Raw genomic sequence first — 19,827 nt, 5'->3', positions numbered from 1 at the left:
AAATATAAGGTAATAAAAATTTTAACAATAAAGTTGATTTTTAAACTCAAAAAGAAAATTTAATTTTTTTAAATTAATAAATATTTTAAATGGATTGTAAAAGGTGTTAAATATTAAGAGTAACATTTTTTAATTAATTAATATACTTATTTAATAATTTATTATTTTAAATATTTATAAATAAAAAGTGTACCAATAAATTTTATTTTTAAACTATAAAATTAATTTTTTTGAATAATTGTTTCAATTAATAAATATTTTAAATTGATACTAAAAAGTGTTAAATAGGTAAGAGAAATATTTTTAATTAATTACTACACTTAGTTATTTATTATTATTTTCAATATAAGGTCTTAAAAAGTGTACCGATAAATTTAATTATTAAACTCTAAAATAAAGATTTGAAATATTTTTTAATTAAGATATATTTTAAATCGATAAAAAAGGTATTAAATAGGTAAGAGTTAGAATATAATTTGTTAATTATTTATTATTTTAAATATATGGTAAAAAATATGCAGATAATTTTGATTTTTAAACTGCAAAATAATTTATTTTGAATAATGTTTTCAATTAATAAATATTTTAAATCTATAATAAAAGGTGTTAAATAGGTAAGAATAAGATTTTTTAATTAATTACTATACTTATTTTATTTTTTATTATTGATATATAAGGTAATAAAAAGTATACCGATAAATTTAATTATTAAATTATAAAAAAAGTTTTGAAATATTTTTAAATAAATAAATATAATGTAATAAAGGGTGTACCAAAAAATTTGATTTTTAAACTCTAAAAGAAATTTTTTGAATAAAATTTTTAATAAATAAATATTTAAAATAATAATAAATGATACTGCATGGTTGATGACGTCGTTTGCCACGTTATATTTTAAACGGAGGGTTTTTCTGTCATCTAATGATGTGGCATCCTGCATAGGTGATGCGGTGTCATTCAAGTCAAGGAATACTGATGTGCCATCGTGATGATTTGGCGCCACATAATCGCTTGTTGAGTGGTCAAAGTTGAGTATTTTTGTTAATAAGTTTAAAAGTTAGTTATTTGTCTAATTATGTTTAAAAAAGTTGGGTAAAAACCTAAAAATCCCAAGATAATCTATGGCTGCTGAAATTCATTCTAGTGTTCGAAACACAAGAGGAATGCAAGAAAACAGTGTAATCTTTCCATCATAAGTAAGATACAATCATTTCTTATTTTCTTCAAAATTCAAATTTAAACTACTCAACACAGACAACATATTCACTAACTTTCCAATCATTTTGCTGTTGTTTCCTTCATCCTTTGTCCCGTCTGTGAGGGATACATCATTTTCAATTCCGTTGGACATTTCCTTGTTGCTTTCTTCTTTTGTAATGGTCGTTTCTTCTTCTGACTTCTCTTTGCTGTTCTCTTCAGCCTGAATAACTGCTTCCTTGGCTTTTTGAAGATCTTCGATCAGACTTTCAAGGCATCGCTGGATACTACTCTCTTCTGCTGTGGTGACATAAGATTTAGGCATCAAATTCTCGGCAACATCAGCTGGTGTGATTTTGCATTCACCCAAAAGCTCCCTGACAGTTTCAAAGAGAGGGTGTGAACCAATACTCAGGTAGTTTCTAGCCAGCACTTTAAAAGTCTCAAGGCAACAGTAGGAGAGCTCGATGTGCTTATCCATTCGGCCCTTCCGAATCAAAGCGGGGTCCAGCTTCTCCACATGATTTGTAGTGAAGAAGATGATTCGTTCTCCTCCGCACGAAGACCAGAGCCCATCGACGAAATTGAGCAGGCCAGAGAGAGTAACTTTGCTACTCTTATTCTCTTCATTCTTACCTGGCCCAGGTGGAGGAGGATATTCAGTCTCGTCCTCCTCGGGGATCTCTTCTTTCCTTTTCCGCTTGCCGGATAAGTCCTCCGAACAATCGATATCTTCGATCACAATAAGGGACTTGGCCGACGTCTCAATCAGCAGCTTCCGCAGCTCCGTGTTATCCTTGACTGCAGTCAATTCTACATCATAGATAATTAGCCATGGCGGTGATCATGGTGGATTTCCCTGTACCCGGCGGGCCATACAGAAGATACTCTCTTTTTCCAAGCCTTTCCAATCTTTCAATAGAAATCTTTTCCCCTTCGAAACCTCTCAAGTTCTTGAAGAATCTCCTCCTTCCCGGGTTCCATGGCGAGCGTGTGGAACGTCGCCGGGTGTTCGAACACCACATGGCTCCATACGCTTCTCTTGTATCCGTTCCAATTCGAACTGGGATTGTTCGTTTAGAGCTTCTCTGTCGGGACTTCACCTCGATCTCCTTGCCCTTGACCTTCACATGCTGGAGATAATCGGTGACGACGAGGCGATGCTTCCGGTGAAAGGTGAGGAGATGAAATCTTGGATTCTGCTGAACCGGGTACCATGTAATGACGGTTCCAAGGGAAGGACTCGTCTAGGGAGTCCACCAGAATTTGACGCCACGGAAGTCGTCGGTGACCTGCTGGAAGTCGTCAAGGGAGAGGACGAGATCTTTGACGTTCTTAACCGTGTCGGCCGTCAGCCGCTTTGCCTGCTTGGCGGTGGAGGCGCTCAGGTACGTCTGGATGCTGACGTAAACCTCGCTCAGCCTCATACGCTGGCCGGAATACTCCGGGAACGTGATCTCGACGTAGGGGTGGACGAAGCACCAGATTTTATCAATGTATTTATGACGGACCGTTCGGAAAATACTGGCTGGCGACTGTCCATAAGAAGATTAAACTTGCAACAGCGGAGCCCAAGCTGCCCCATCCCACTGCGTCCATTGCCATCTTCTTCCTCGCAATCCTTAATTTTTGAATGCTTGAATTGAATGAGTAGAGTTGGGTTTATATACTTTTTTCAAAACCCTTAATTTAGTAACAAAAACTCGTGCACGTGGGTGCATGTGTTATTCTTTCATGTTTTTCTCGCCTGATTCTCGGATCTTGATTCCTTTTCTTAAGTGAGATTCGACCTTGATTTCCTCCCCTTAGACGCCTATTCCGTCTTTTTCAGGTGTCGGATGTGGGTTGGGAGGCTTTTCTTCTAGCTTCCGTCTCTTTCAGGTGTTCGACGGTACACTTCTTTCACAAAATGTCTCTCCAGATCCCTCTTCAAAGCACGACCATGAGAAGAATTTTGACTACATTGACTCTTCTAGCTTTGACTCCAAGTCAAATTTGTTATTATTGTAAGGTAAAAAAGAATAATGAGATTCCCTTCATACATTAATTCCATAGGCCGCTGAGAAGACAGAATAATGAGATTCCCTTCATACATTAATTCCATAGGCCGCTGAGAAGACTTGACTTCTGTTAAAGTAAGTCTTTTATGGTCTTTATAAGAATAAGGCCTTTTAGTGTCCTTCCTAGTAATCAAATTTTTCATATTCCTCTTAGCGCATTTTATGTGGAAATAGATGAATATTATTGAAAACTCTAATACATTACCAAACTTCTGCTATTAATATTTAGTAAAAGAAGTTGTCAAATATAAATCTTAAATAAAAATTTCGGAATTTTTATTTAAAAAAATGGTCGTGTTAATTTTTTTATACAAAAACAAAATGATCATGTTAAGATCAATAGTTCCATTAGATACATCAGCCACATTTGAGTTGCTTTATTGTCACGAAAATAGTTGGTTGAGAATTATAATCAATAATTTCAACTAGTTCATCTCCAAGTGCTTAACCCAAAATTTTAAATTGTGTTAGAACCATTGCACAATTTGAAAAAACATATCAAATCTTTAGATCCGATAATGCTAAAGAGTATTTGTCTAATGAGTTTAAATTGTTTTGTGAGGGTAATGGGTTTCTTCATCACACATCATGTGCCTATACCACTCTCCATGTTGACGCAAATCAACTAGTGAGGTCAATTGTCAAAGGTGATCAAATAAAAATTATACAAAGTAATTTGAAGTACCCGTAGACCAAATTAGCCACAAAAAATAAGTAGAGAATATTTTCACGAGAATAAGCACCAAATCATACAAGATAGATCTTTACAATGTTTATGAAGATTATCTTTCCTTGACGTGAATCAAGAATTCAAGAAGAGGGGAAAAAATTGAAAACTAAAGAGAGAATATGAAAAAACTCCTTTTATACACAACTTCTTGAATGGATGATATAACTATTTGAATAGGGATCCTAACCTCCAAGCTCTGATACCATGTAGAAGTTAGGACCCCATGAGAATGACTCTAGGTTAACGTGGAAGAAGAAGGAGATAAGAGAGAGAAGAGGGAGAAAGGAGAAGGATGTTAGAGAAGAGAGTTTGGATTAAGGGAAGGAGAGAATGCGTCAAGGGAGAAGAGAGGGTGGCTGGACTTTTTCTCAACGAGAGGAGAACGCTTGAATGCCTTACCTCTTAGTCAATGCTCTTATTTATAGTGTTACAAAGCCCTTAGGGTTACAACTCAATAGATTAAAAGAGATACTAAGATAATGTATTTACATCTTCATGCCATCCTAATGAAACATACCATCAATAACCACTTTGTCGCTCCTTTGACATGTGGGCTTCTAGCCTTGAGCTTGTGGTCTTGAGCCCATCTTTCAACACAAATGAAAATCAAAGCCGGAATTAAATAAACATGCATACACCATAAGATTTAAATACAAAGAATTTTTGTTATCGATGTTCCCTTATTAGTATTCACCACCCGAGAACCATTGCTTGAAAATTTTAACTAATAAGCTCTATTAGCTAGAAACTTACACAAAAGAGATTCCAACCCTCTTTTAAGCCATGGGTAATAATCAGTACATGAATTTTATAAATCTCTTGAGATTTAAAACTAACAAGCATTCCTATCTAGATTCTAGGTTCTAGATGAACCTGTAAAAGAAAGAATGAAATAAAAAAATAAAAAGAAAATTTACACCTTTTGCATGAGGGAGATTCAACATTGTTTTAGCGAGATCTAAGTCTCTAATCTTTCAACACAACATATAGTGTAAAGTAGCTTAAATTAAGAAAGATGCACGAGGTTTTGAGAGAAATGGTCAAGATTTGCTAGAATAGAGTTTCTCTCTCAAAAGAGAATTCAGAAAGTGATTTCAAGTAGATGGCTATTGAATGCTTTCCAAATTGCAAATTAATGCTCAATCAATTTTCTAAACCACGTTTGGTGGGGTATTTATAAGTATCCCTGCCAAACTGGCCATTTTATAGTCGATTACTTAAAGCTGAAACACAATGATCAATTAATGGAAATGTAAGATTCATCACTTGAGTGTAACGTGCTGGCATAGGTAGCTTCTCAAGAACGAGGTGGATTGAGAATTAAAATTGTAAAACTTTAAGGCGTGGAATATAAAGTCATACAAGCATGCATATTAAAGCATATAAATTTCACACACCATAATAGTTGACGCCAAAAGCATTATTATCGATGTTCTCATATTGGTATTCATCGCCCAAAAACCTGTGCTTGGAAAATTCTTCTAATCAAGCTTTATTAGTTGGAATTTACATAAAATAGTTTTTGCCTCTCTTTACGTCACGTGCTGCTCAAATACACGTATACAAAATAATGAGAGATTTACTAGATTCTAGCTCTAGTTAGGCCCTTTCAATATAGATTTAATTAGGTTCTAGATGAACTTATATCAAAACAAAAATACAAAAGAAAGGTAAAAATTACACCCTTATCAATTGTAGAGAAACCTTATTCTTTGAGAGATCCAGACTCCAACTTTTGTAGCACAATGAAAGATTTTGGAGCTTGTCTAATGTGTTGTTAGGATCTGCCCTTGCCATGGATCTCGTCACCTTTCTTTCTCCTCTTTCCTCCAGATTTTTTCGTCGACGAAGAGGTGAGCTTTCTGTGCTTAGTGCGTGCAATGATTTGGGAATGAATTGAGCCTTGAAGGAGGCTCGACCTTGGACCTCAAAAAGGGAGAATCCGACCTCTAATCTATTTTTGATTTCAATGCTTGCCTTTCCATTCAAGCCCCTTCTCCTATATAAAGAAGATTGGGGGGGGGGGGGGGCAAATAACTAGCCCAAACCGATGGACACAAGGTTCATGAGAATTACAATTAAACCAACATAACACCTAAAAGGAAATTACATAGATTAATTCCTACGTGTTTATTACCCGAGATGCTATGGAGTCCAAAACATCACCCCCGTGCTGGAGAAAGAGCTAGTCCTCAAGTTCGAAAGTGGGGTAGAGGACCTTTAAAGACGTCAAGGGCTCCCATGTAGTGTCAAGTGGGTCAGTTGCAGCCCATTGCACTAAAATCTCCCAGTTGCCCTGAAATCAGTGAGCCTGCAACACTTGGGCTGGAGTGGATAACGCACGTCCTTCCTGAATTGGTGGCAAAGGTGTGTGGAGCAATGGAGAGTCGCCGCTGAATGCCTTCAACTGAGAGACGTGGGAAACATCATGTAGCCTGGCATTCAGTGGAAGTTGCAAATGGTAGGCGACTGTGTCAATGCGTTCCAGGACTTGGAATGGGCCATAGAACTTGGGGGACAATTTGTGACATTTGGAGGTCGTAAGGGAGAGTTCCTGGTAATGTTGAAGACGAAACCACACATAATCCCCTGGAGAAAAGACCAAGTTGCAATGTCTTTTATCATAGTTGGCTTTCATTGTCAGCTGAGCGTCCTCTAAATGAGAGTGTACCTGGCTGAGCAGTGCATTACGTTCTGCCAAAGCCTGGTCAAGAGTTGTCACCTTAGAAGATCCAGGTTCATAGGATAAGAGCCGAGGAGGATCTTTGCCATAGACGACCTTGAAAGGAGTGGTGCCGAGTGCAGTGTTGTAGGATGTGTTATAACAGAACTCCACCCATACCAGCCACCTGACCCAACTTTTAGGCGAATCCCCGGCAAAAGAACGGAGGTACATTTCAATTGTGCGGTTGACTACCTTTGTTTGGCCATCGGTCTGCGGGTGGTAGGCTGAGGAGAAGGCCAACTTCGTCCCTTGCAGCTTGAAGAGTTTCTTCTAGAAAGTACTTGTGAAGACAACATCTCTGTCACTGGTAATGGACGCAGGCACCCCATGTAATCTAACAATATGATCCATGAAGAGCTGGGCAACGTGAGCTGCTATATAAGGGTGCGCCAGGGCCAAGAAGTGTGCATATTTGGAGAAGCAATTGACTACCACAAAAATAACTGATTTGCCCGAAGATGGGGGAAGTCCATCAATAAAGTCCATGGAGATATCGGCCCATACCTGTGAAGGTAACTGAAGGGGTTGGAATAACCTTGCTAGACTTAAGGACTCGGCTTTGTTCCGCTGACAAATCTGGTAAGTTGTCACAGAGTCCGTCACACTACTTTTAATGCCCCGCCAATAAAAATCCAGGCTGATCCGAAATAATGTTTTCCGCCGGCCCTCATGTGTGCTGTCATGAAAGGTAGATAATATGCTGTGAATGAGTGGCGAGGTGTGATGGAGATAAATCCGATTCCTGAACAATATGAGTCAATCCTGAATGGTCCAAGTGCTATCCATTTTGTTCTGCTCAATATTATGATATAGCTCAAGGATCTCGGGGTGCTGTTGTGTTTAATCCCGAATAAAGTCAAGCAAAAGAAATCTGGGTTGACTGATAGCGTGTAGCTGAGGCTCAGACAGGTCATTGCGGGACAAGGCATCTGCCCCCACGTTGAGGTGGCTAGGTTTATACTCAACCTTAAAATCAAATCCCATCAATTTTCTCAACCAATGCTACTGGGGGACGTGGTGAGACGCTGCTCGAGTAAGTACTTTAAACTGAAATGATGGGTCCGGATAATAAAGGGGCGCCCCTAGAGATAGGGTCTCCAGTGCTGATTGGCTTTGGCTAAGCCGATAAGTTCCCTTTCATAGGCAGCTAATTTGTGGTGATGTTGACCGAGCTCCCTGCTACTGTAATACCGCGCCAATACCTCCTCCAGATGCATCACATTCAATAACAAACAATTCATCAAAATTGGGCAGCTAAAGTACCGGTATAGATGATAAAGTTGTCTTCAAATTTTCAAAAGACGAAGCTGTTGTCTCTGACCAAATAAAAGCATTGCACTTAAGGAGATTATTGAGCGGAGCTGCAATCTGTCCGTAGTTACGAATGAATTTCCTGTAGTAACCTGCTAGTCCCAAGAAGCCCTGTAACGCTGAGACTGATGTGGGAGTAGGCCAGTCGACCACTGCCTGAATTTTGTTATGGTCTGCCTTCACACCAGATGCTGAGATAATGTGGCCCAGATATGGTACCTCTGACGTTCCCATGGAACATTTGGATTGGTTGAGAACCAAATGATGGGAGCGTAAGATAGTGAACACCTGGCGCAGATGCTGAAGGTGCTCTTCCCATTGCTTACTATAAACCAAGATATCATAAAAAAAGACAAGAACAAACTTCCTTAAGATAGAATGAAATACCTCTTTCATGAGGGCCTAGAAGGTGGAGGTGCGTTGGAGAGACCAAATGGCATGACTAAAAACTCAAAATGCCATAGTGCGTCCGGAATGCTGTCTTCTCCACGTCAGAAGAGTGAACTCGAATCTGGTGATATCCTGATTTCAAATCTAGTTTGGTGAATAAGTTGGCACCATGCAATTCATCTAATAGTTCATCAACCACTGGAATGGGAAATTTACCTTTAATGGTATGAGCATTGAGCTCTCTGTAGTCAACACAAAACCTCCATGATTTTTCACGCTTCTTGACGAGTAACACTGGTGAGGAAAATGGAGACCTGCTGAGCTGAATAATCCCTTGGGCGAGCATAGTCTGGCACTGGCGCTCAATTTCATCTTTTTGTAAGTGAGGGTAGTGGTAAGGGCGAACCACTACTGGCTCAGTACCCAATTTCAATTGGATACAATGCTCACAATGTCGGATAGGCAGAAGTGCAATAGGGACCTGAAATAAGTCACCAAATTCTGTAAGTAAAGCATTTAACTTACAATTATCTGCGTCCTGGACTTGAATTTCTTGAAGAGTACATGGCGTGGGAACATGTGTGCCATGAAGTGTAATATGATGCTGGTCGGCCGTAAATGTCATGGTGAGCGCCTTGAAATCCCACAAGATGGGCCCCAATGTCTAAACCCATTTAATGCTCAGTACCAAGTCAAACCCAACCAGGGAATGACCAAAAAATCTGCTATGAATTAATGCCCTTCAATAAAAAATTCTGTCGAGGGAGAAATGCCTGCACTTGAAATTTTTGCCCTATTGGCCACTGAGACTGAGATGCCCGTGTTATTTTTAATCAGCAACCCAAACTGTTGTGTGGCTGGCTCACTAATGAAATTTTGAGTGCTACCTGAATCTACTAATGCCAGTAACTGCAGATGTTGCAAACCCGCACGGACTTGTATTGTGTTGGAGTTGTGCATGCCAGTCATAGCATGGAGGGAAATGGCTGGTTCATCCTGTTCGGCCTCAACACTGTCTTCCAATGGTGGATCTTCCTCTGTCTCATCCAATACCTCCAACCAGAATAAACGTTTGCATTGGTGACCTTGGACATATTTTTCATCATAGTTATAACACAACCCCATGGCTCATCGTTGTTTCATCTCAGGTCTAGACAGGCGACGAATGTATTGGGCTGGAGGCGTGGAGTCCATGAATAGGATGATGGGGCAATGGTGGGCGCCCTGCTTGGCCAAGTGGGTCGTTTGACCAGAGGCTCCTTGAGTACACGCTATTTGGCATCTATAGTCCTTGCAAGGTTCATAGCAAGGGCCAGGTCTTGAGGGTTATGCAATTCTACTTCCAGACGTAAGGCCTTTGTCAACCCAGTAGTAAATAGATTAACATACTGCGATGGAGGCACAAACCGACTGGCGCGGGCTAGGCATTCCTGAAAGTGTTTCTGATACAATTCAAAAGTTCCAGTCTGTTTCAAATTCACCAGATCCCCCAAAGGGTTGCTACGGGTAGGAGGACCAAACCTCAACATGTAATATTCTTTAAATAAATTCCAATCATGAACATGATGCTCCAAATTAAATTGGTGGTACCATAGGAGTGCTTCATCAAGCATATGGAAGGCAGCTAAATGGACCCGGTCATCAGCATGTGTTCTTTGATTTTAAAAGAACTGGTCACAGCGGTGTAACCAGATCAAGGGATCCTTAGACCCGTCATAGGTAGGAAAGTCAAGCTTGACATACCTGGGCACCGTATTTTGCCCTGGTGCGTGGGGTCCCATGGTTGTGGGAGGTTGTTGGCGCAAGTGTGGTGGAAGTGGTGGCGGTTGGGGAGGGAGGTGCTCGGCTGGAGGCGTGGAACTGCCCGGTGGTGTAGGGCCTCGAGCAAAGCCTTCCTCCACACATCGGAGGAGGTGTTGCAGAGTATCACTCATGGCAGAAATTGCAGACTTTGTGCGATTTCTATTTTCCTCCATGGTCTGCTGCAATTCCTCCACGAATTGACGCAAATCACTTTGGGAAGAGGAATCCCCAAGGGTGGTCCTGTCTGATACCGAGATGTTAGGATCTTCCCTTGCCATGGATCTCGTCACCCTTCTTTCTCCTCTTTCCTCTAGATTTTCCATCGACGAAGAGGTGAGCTTTCTATGCTTAGTGCGTGCAATGATTTGGGAACGAATTGAGCCTTGAAGGAGGCTCAACCTTGGACTTCAAAAAAGGAGAATCCGACCTCTAATCTATTTTTGATTTCAATGCTTGCCTTTCCATTCAAGCCCCTTCTCCCATATAAAGAGGATTAGGGATGCAAATAACCAGCTCAAATCGAGGGGCACAAGGTCCATGAGAATTACAATTAAACCATCATAACACCTAAAAATAAATTACATAAATTAATTCCTACGTCTGTTTATTACCCGAGATGCTATGGAGTCCATAACATGTGTATGCAAGGGAGAGGATATGAGAAAAGAGAAAGGATTTTTCTCGAGTTTGGCTCACTCTTTCTCAAAAAATGCACTTTAGGAAGATTTTTAAAGGATTGACAATAAATGTTTGTGGATATACCACTAAAGACTCATTAACTTCTTGATGGGAGGTTTGGTGGGGTACCTATAAGTTCCCCAAGCCAAACTATTTGTTTCTTGTCCGTTTGTAAAAAGTTGAGTTTACATTGATCGACCAGTGTAAAGTAGATGATTGATGAATCGAGTGTAACCACTATTTTTCTATCAGAATATGACTTATTGATTAATGGTATGATCGATCAATATCTTCCCATTGGGTGTGACATTTTAAGTTGATCGATCAATGTGCATGGTGTTAGAAGATATAGACAAGCTTGGGTGTCATTGATGTAATTACTTTATGATCTTTGTCCCTTATTCACTCCTACTAGGGTGAAGGGTAAATTTGTAATTTTTGTATTATTGGCATCTACAAATAAAGCTTAAGGGGGAGGGTTAGGATATAAGTCCACAACCCTAATCCTCTACTATTTTCTCCTCAACATGATCTCTTCTCCCTCCTCTCAGTTACCTTATCTCCTCTCCTTCTCTTCTCTTCTTCTCTTCTCCTTCTTTCTTCTCTCTTCCATTTCCTTAAGTCGAAGATCTCAATAGTATGGAATCCTGAAATCAACATTGTATTAGAGCATGGATTTCAAGATTCCAGTTTGTTTTCTTTTATAGCCAACTATTGTTAAAATTGCATGAACGACTTTTATTATGTTGCTCGGTGAATGCATTCTTCTTTCTGTAAGAAAAGTCTTCTGGATGCTACTCAGTAAGACAACTTCGTTAAAAGTGCATGAATGAGTCTTCAGATGCTACTTGGTGAATGATCATTGACTAATGCTCGTGTTTTTTTTTAAGCACAAGAACACATATCAGGCGATTAGAAGGTTTCTTACTTTGATTCTCTGATTAGAAGGTTATTGATATATCCATGGAAAGTTTCTGGTTTTGGATTAACAATATCTAGAAAGGATCCTTATAAAGATCACCTTTATTTTTGTTGAATTTCTGGAAAAAAGAAATACTTCACTCAACTTGTTGTAATCTGAGTACACGAACTCCTATTTATAATATAGGAAAGTAGTAGAGTCCAATTACAATTGAACTATCCTTGTCCCAATTACACCCAAAGTCTAACACTTAAAGATAAGTCATAACATAACTAAATAACTGAACATAAATAGAAGACTAATATAACTAAAATACCTTTTAACTAAAACTTCTCTGCGATACCTGCTTCCATAATATGTTTTGCTCTGTAAGATTTCTTATTATGAGATTCATGTAAGACCCTTCCATATACGTTGTACTGAAGACCTTACAGTCTGATCTTTGCTGCATCAAATATCCATTTCTCTTTGTAGAAAACTCCGATTGACAAAATTATTTTTTCGTTAGAAAGTACACTAAAATATATTTCCATCAATATATAATTTGAAATATGAAAATCTCAGTATGGAGGTGCGAACACCAAGAAAAAAATGGGTACTGGGATTGAAAAGATAAAAAAAGGTAGAATACGAACTTAAACTACTAGAGATGATAGATCATCAAAGGATCACATTATCTTTGTGGGTTGACCAAGTCAACTCATAGAACCTTTTCTGATACCTTGTTAAGAAAAAAGAAAAACTTCACTTGTTGTAATTTGAGTGCATGAATCCCTATTTATAGTAGAGAAAAGTAGTAGAGTCCAATTACACTTAAACTACCCTTGTCCCAATTATACCCAAACTCTAACACTTAAAGATAACTCATAGCATAATTAAAAAATTAAATATAAATAGAAGACTAATATAACTTAAACTCCATTTAACTGTAACTCTTCTGTGAGATCTCCTTCCATAATAATTCTAGCTATGTAAGACTTCTTATCGTGATAGTCACGTAAGACTCTTCCAATTCTGCTCTTTAAAAAAATTCAAAAATTTCCTTGGATTGAATGGATTTATTTGTCAATGTGAGAGGCTTCCCCATTCTATATTATGGCTGGATTCTCAAACAGAAGTTAATTGTTCTAACATTGCTCTATTTGAACAAGGTTCTATGGCTCAGGTTCAAAGCATGTTTTCTTCTCTGTTTTTGAGGATTCCTTGCAGTAGCTTTGGTTTTGGTTTTTATTCTCTCACAACTAGTTCATAAAAGCTTCAGTTGGTTCAGCAGTAATCAGTAATCTTGGTTTTGGTTTTTTATTCTCTTACTCAGCAACATATATGCTCCTCAGTTGAACTTGTCTGAGATACCAACCTCCTTATTACAACAACATGATCTTACCTATCTTGCATTCGTCTCTCCAGTTGAGACATTATTATTGAAGGAAAAAACCATAAGCTCATTTCGTAAAAGCTTTGGTTCGTTTAAGAGTTCAGTTCTACAAATGGCTCTTAAGAACCCCAAAGGAAAGAAGTTTGTTTTTGCATAGGAATTTGAATTACTTCAGAAGATAAAACATATGATGACATCTACCTGCTTGAAGACTATTTTTGAAGAAGAATTTGACTTACTTCATGTAGAATTTAGGACCCCATGAGAAGGACTTTAGGTTAACATGGAAGAAGAAGGAGAGAAGAGAGAGAAGAGGGAGAAGCGAGAAGGACGTGAGAGAGGAGAGTTTGGCTGGATGATTTCTCAAAGAGAGGAGAAGGCTTGAATGCCTTACCTCTTAGCCAATGCTCTTATTTATAGTGTTACAAAACCCTTTGGGTTACAACTCAATAGATTAAAAGACATAATAAGACAACGTATTTACATCTTCATGCCATCCATATGGAACATACCATAAATAACCACTTTGCCACTCCATTGACGTGTGAGCTTCTAGCCTTGAGTTTGTGGCCTTGAACCCATCTTCCAACACTCCCCCTCAAGCTGGAGGAAAAAATACATCATAAATACCCAGCTTGCCACATATATAAGATAGAATTTTGGATGTAACCGGTTTGGTGAGAATATCTACTACTTGCTCTTGAGATGAAACATATTTAAGAGAAATTATTCCAGCTTGAAACTTTTCCCGTATATAATGACAATTCACTTCAATATGTTTAGTTCTTTCATGAAAGAATGTATTTGACATAATGTGAATAGCTGCTTGATTATCATAATGTAGGCCCAGGGAACCTCCTTTATAAAATTTCAATTCGGTAAGAAGAGTCTTTATCCATAAAAGTTCACTTACAGTGTGAGCCATAGCTTGATATTCTACTTCAACACTAAATCTTGAAACCATGTTTTGCTTTTGCTTTTTCATGTGACCGAGTTCTCCCCAACAAGGGTACAATACCGAGACGTAGATTTTCAATCATCGGGTGATCCAGCCCAATCTGCATTTGAGAAGCCTTCTATATTGAAGTGCCCATGTTTTTTTATATAACAATCCTCTTCCTGGAGTACCTTTTAAGTATCATAGTATTCTCTCCAAAGCTTGCTAGTGAGTAATTTGTAGTTTGTTCATGAATTGTCTTACCACGCTCACAACAATGATATATCTTACCTGGTTACCATGAGATAGATCAAGTTTCCCATGAATCTTTGATATTTGCCAGTGTCAACATCTTCTCCAGTTTTATAACACAATTTTTCATTTGCATTCATAGGTGTATCAATTGGTCTACAACCCTAAATTCTTATTTCTTCAAGAAGATCCAAGACGTATTTTCTTTGAGACAATACTATCCCATGTGTTGACTAAAGGACTTCTATACCCAGAAAATACTTGAGCTTACCCAAATCTTTAGTCTTAAACTCTTGACATATCATATTCTTCACTTCTTTATACTATGAGCATCATTCCCAATGAAGATAATATCATCAACATACAAGGCCAATAATATCTTTCCTTTGATAGTATTTTTAACATATAAGTGATCAACCGAGCACCAACGAAAGCCAAATCGTAGAAGCGCTTGACTAAATTTATTAAACCAGGCCCGAGGGGACTGTTTAACCCCATATAAAGATTTCTTTAACTAACTTATGGACTCCCTCTCAACCACATATCCTAGTGGTTGGACCATATACATTTCTTCACGTATATCACTATTTAAAAATATATTTTTTACATCGATCTGATATACTAGCCATGATGAGTTTGCAACAATAGAGAGGATGATACGTACCGAGTTCAGTTTTGAAATTGGAGAGAAATTTTCTTCATAATCTATCCCATAGCATTGAGTATAACCTTTTGCAATTAGTCATGCTTTAAGGCGAACAACAGACCCATCGGGGTTGTATTTCATCGAAAAAACCCATCCACTACCAACTGGTCTTTTCCCTTTTGGTAATGATGCCAATGTCCAGGTTTGATTTTCATATAGTGCATGCATATCTTCATCCATAGCCGCCTTCCATCCTGGATGCTTCAGGGCCTCCTGATAGGATTGTGGTATGGAAACAGACGAAAGAGAAGCAAGAAACTGAACACTCTCAGAAGATAAGCGATGAGAAGATATAATTTCGGCAATTGGATGAGACATAGTACATGAACGAGTTTCCTTTCATAACGTAATAGGCCGAGTATCAAATTCAAGGCCAAACATAAGAAGAGAAAGACTTGCCTCAGGTGGATATGACAACTCCACAGGTGAGAGGACGACCAGTGCATCAGGGGATTAGTAAGATCTTCATTAATTGGCACAAGAAGACATGGAGTGGTAGGAGGAAATGTAAATCCTGGAGAAGCCTCATGTGAGGAGTAAAAGGAAGTGTCTTCAAAGAAAGTCACATCCCCAGATACCATCAACCTCTAAAGTGTAGGATTATAACAAATATATCCTTTCTGAGTTCGAGAATATCCAAAAAAAATACACTTCAGAGACCGAGGATCAACTTTACTTTTATGTGGTGAAGTATCATGAATAAAACATGTGCAACCAATTACTTTAAGAGGAAGAGAAAATGGATCTTCACCATGAAACAAACATAATACGGACTTTGATTTCTATGCACTGATGAAGGTAACCTATTGATGAGAAAACATGCAGTAAGAATAGCATGAGGCCTATAAAAGTAGAGTACCTTCATCGAGTAGAGGAGGCCCCGAGCAACTTCAAAGAGGTGACGATTCTTTCTTTGAACAACACCATTTTGTTGAGGGGTATAGGCATATGATGTTTGATGAAGAAGCCCATTACCGTCACAAAATGATTTAAACTTGTTAGACAAATATTCCTTAGCATTATCAGATCTAAGGATTTGAATTTTTTTCCCAAATTGTGTCAGAACCATTGCATGAAAGTTTTTAAAAATAAAAAGAATTTCTGAATGCTCTTTAAACAAAAACAACCAAGTCACAAGGGTAAAATCGTCCACAAAAGTAACAAAATATTGAACGTGAAAAATGTTAGAGACCTTTAAAGTTCTCCATACATCAGAGTGTATTAATACAAACAGAGCAGTACTGGTAGTTGTAAGACGAGGAAAATATGTACTCTTAACATGCTTACTTAATTGATAAGCCTCACAATTAAAATTAGACAAAGATTTAAGAGTTGGAACTAAAGAATGAAGTGACGAGGTATATGGATGGCCAAGCCAATTATGCCAAAGTTGAGCTTTGGACGTAGTGGATGAAATAGCAACTACTAGTATAAGAGTAGAATAGTATAACCCCCTTTTTTCATGGGTGCCACCAATCACATGTTTTGTAGTTAGATCCTCAAATATATATGAAGATGGTGAGAAGGTGACTAAACAATTCAATTGTTTTGTTAATTGACTAAAGAAGAGCAAATTTAATGGAAATTGAGGAACAAACAACACATCTTGAAGAGGAATAGACACTGTAAGAGAGGAGGAACCCTTGCCAAGCACCTTGGTTTGAGAACCATTAGCAATAGTGACAAATTTATGAGTAAGACATAGAGACAATGAATGAAGAATGTGTTTGTTACCTAACAAGTGGTGGGAAGCCCTGGAGTCAATGATCCAAGAGGAAGGGGTTGAAGAGGAAGAAAGCATACTTGAGGCAATGGTAGTGACAACAGTAGATCCTCGTGGAGTAGACTTCATCTTCTTCATCAATCGAAGGAGGGATTTTGAGAACATGACCGAGAAGGTCATGAGTAATGAGAACCCTCCGTATCGATTGTGACCAGTTGAGCTAATTGGAAAGACCTCTTAGTGGAATTGTAGTAATTCAGAGTATGTTACTCTTATTACTCAAATGTCCACTCTCCATGTTGACGCAAATCAATTGTTGAGGTCAATTGTAAAAGGTCTCGAATAAAAATTACACAACGTAATCCGTAGACTAAATTAGCCACAAAAAATAAGTAGAGAATATTTTCACGAGAATAAGCACCGAATCATGAAAAAATTAGTGCTTTTGTCAAGTGAAAACAAAAACCAGCCACTACTCAAATTCTCTTATATTTCTCAAAAAAATAGAGAGAAGAGAATAGATGCAACTCTTATTCTTCATCCAAACTCAACCACAAAAATGAGAGCAAATGTAAACACGACCTTTCTTGGCATACCGAGAGCAATTTCTTGGCAAAAAAAAATGTCCAACTCATGAGAATACTTCAACACAAAAAAATTCAATTTCTGAAGTTAAAAAATATAAAGAAACACTAGGAATAAGTAAATGCTAGAATTCTAACCATATGACGGTCATCCAACAACATAACACAATCCCATGAGTACCGTTAGATTTGAGAATTGACAACAACATATGCTGGAATCCCAAATCAATAATGTTTGATTCACGTCACATAAACATAACTGAATTTGTTGGAAGATAGGCCCAAACCCACATGATCAAGGAAGACCCACATAACTAAGAGTATTATAAGATAAGCCACACAAACAAGGAAGGCCCACAAGATGGGCCCAAACACATAAGAAGTAGGACCCACTATGATTTCCAATAGCTGACGTCCTTATCACCTAAGCTGGAAGATCAAGAAGGACTCAAAAAGGCATCTTTATCTTATGCTCACGTCCTAGAAGAGTTCTAGTTTGAGTTATGTTTGTCTTTTATCTATATTGAGTTATTTAATTATGCTAGGACTTATTTTTAAGTGTTAGAGTTTGGGTGTAATTGGGATAAAGGTAGTTTTATTGTAATTGGACTCTACTACTGTTATGCACGTAATGACATTATTATTTTAATTATTTTTCTTTAATTTACTTTATTTTATTTCAGTTAAAGAATTAATAGGCCATGTAAGGGTGAACCCTATTTAAGGGGTAAGAGTAATAAGAAAGACAAGCATTGATTTAACATAAACAAGGATTTGAGTTCTCCTCAACGAGCTCAGGGATGTGCGTTCTCCTAAAAAATCCTATGGTTTTCAAGCTTCCCTTTGCCTTGATTTTCATCTCTCTCTTCTTCTTCCCTACGAATTCATGTGTCAGATCCGGGACCATAACAATTGGTATCAGAGCGGGAACAAAATGAGCGATTCTTCGTCCCAAGAAAAATGGATTGCCATGCTTGATTTATTGGAAGAAATACATGTAGGACTTATAGTAAGGGAAGAAACTTTGCGGGACGGAATGCGTAGAACTTCCATTCAAATTTCTCTAATGGAGAGGTATCTCGCTGCCACTTAAAAGGACATACGACCTAAATCCTCCGAGCATGAAAAATTCACAGAAGGAAAGGCAGGAGACGCTGTCTCGGACGGGAAGACAAGCCATGGGCCAGAAAAATTAAAAATTTCCCGAGCAGGGAAATCCTAGTCCTGTTGTTCACCATCCGAAATCTCTGTGGACGATTTGGGTGCGAACTCAAATTCGAAACTGGGAACCATGAGAATCTCTAAGAAGGGCCTTGGAAATCTGAAATTGGAGGGGTATTCTACAAAAACAACCTCATTAGTAATGGCTGATTTGGGTTCGACCTAAAAAAATCCTTTCTCACGGCTAGTAGAATGTCTCCAAGAACAAAAGATGGAAAAATTCCAATCTGAATCTATCTCGGAGAATCACTTCGGTCGTCCCTCCTCTGTCTCGAAAACTCTCCAAGCTGTGAAGCCTCAGCTATTCGCCTCCAAAAAAAGAGGAGGTGCCGACGGAAAAAAATCCGGTGGGCTTTGGCTTCTGGATTCTCACTCTCACTCTCAATCTCTCTCTCTCTCTCTCAGCAGTCTAGTGGGGAACAGACTTCAACGCATTTGGGGTAAGCTTCTGAAATGCCATCGATTTTTAGGTCAAATCGGTTGTTCCATGGGGTTGATGGGGCTCCAAGGGCCTGAACAGCAGCAACGCTGCTCGAAAATTGGGGACGGAGGTTCTTTGTTCCATGAAGCAGAGAAACAGTGCACAATTTCAAGAATTCCGGCTTGTGTGTATGAATTTCGAGATGAAATTTTTTTGGGGATGCTGGGATTGATAGAAATTTTTTTAAGGGTGTTGTTTTATTTTTCTATTGACGAGAATTGCAGTAGTGTGCATGTCTCGTATCAATTTGGCAACCTTGTGTGTAATCTTTTGGATGATTTGTCTGCTACTTAACCACTGTTTGTCAAAATTCTTCAGCCAGATGTGAATTTTGGTGATAAAAAATTGTTGGGTATTTAGGGCAGGGTTGAGATAATTCTGTGGACGAATGATTTTTTTATTGATGGGACCAGCAGCAGTGAGTTTTTCCTTGATCAAATTGACAAAGTTGGGCTGAAATTTTTGGGTCCCATGTATGGATTGGTTATGCAAGATTTAGTGTCGTGAAATTCCATGATTTATGAGTTCTTTGCTGAAAATAGTGACCATTCTCTATCCAAAGACATATATGATACAATTTTAGAAATGCTTTAGAGGATAATGTTGGAAGGTTTTGTTCCTAACACATCAGAGGCATGATTAGATACCGAGGATGAAGAGTACTTTGCCGCTGAGATTGCTTGTGGTTTTTACAAAGATATGCTGGTGGGTGCTGCTAAGACGATGGTTCAA

General features: G+C 38.4%; 1 pseudogene; it reads right to left on the bottom strand.

Moving 5' to 3' along the window:
* Window positions 1-1,207: 1,207 nt before the first annotated feature.
* LOC137940719 (AAA-ATPase ASD, mitochondrial-like) lies at window positions 1,208-2,796 on the bottom strand (annotated as a pseudogene).
* Window positions 2,797-19,827: the final 17,031 nt, after the last annotated feature.

This window comes from Aristolochia californica, unplaced genomic scaffold (genome assembly GCF_029961685.1).
Source record: "Aristolochia californica isolate CCGP_79_NKW_82.1479 unplaced genomic scaffold, dmAriCali1.0.hap1 SCAF_9, whole genome shotgun sequence".
NCBI lineage: Eukaryota > Viridiplantae > Streptophyta > Magnoliopsida > Piperales > Aristolochiaceae > Aristolochia > Aristolochia californica.
This window is presented reverse-complemented; position numbering and strand designations above follow the sequence as displayed.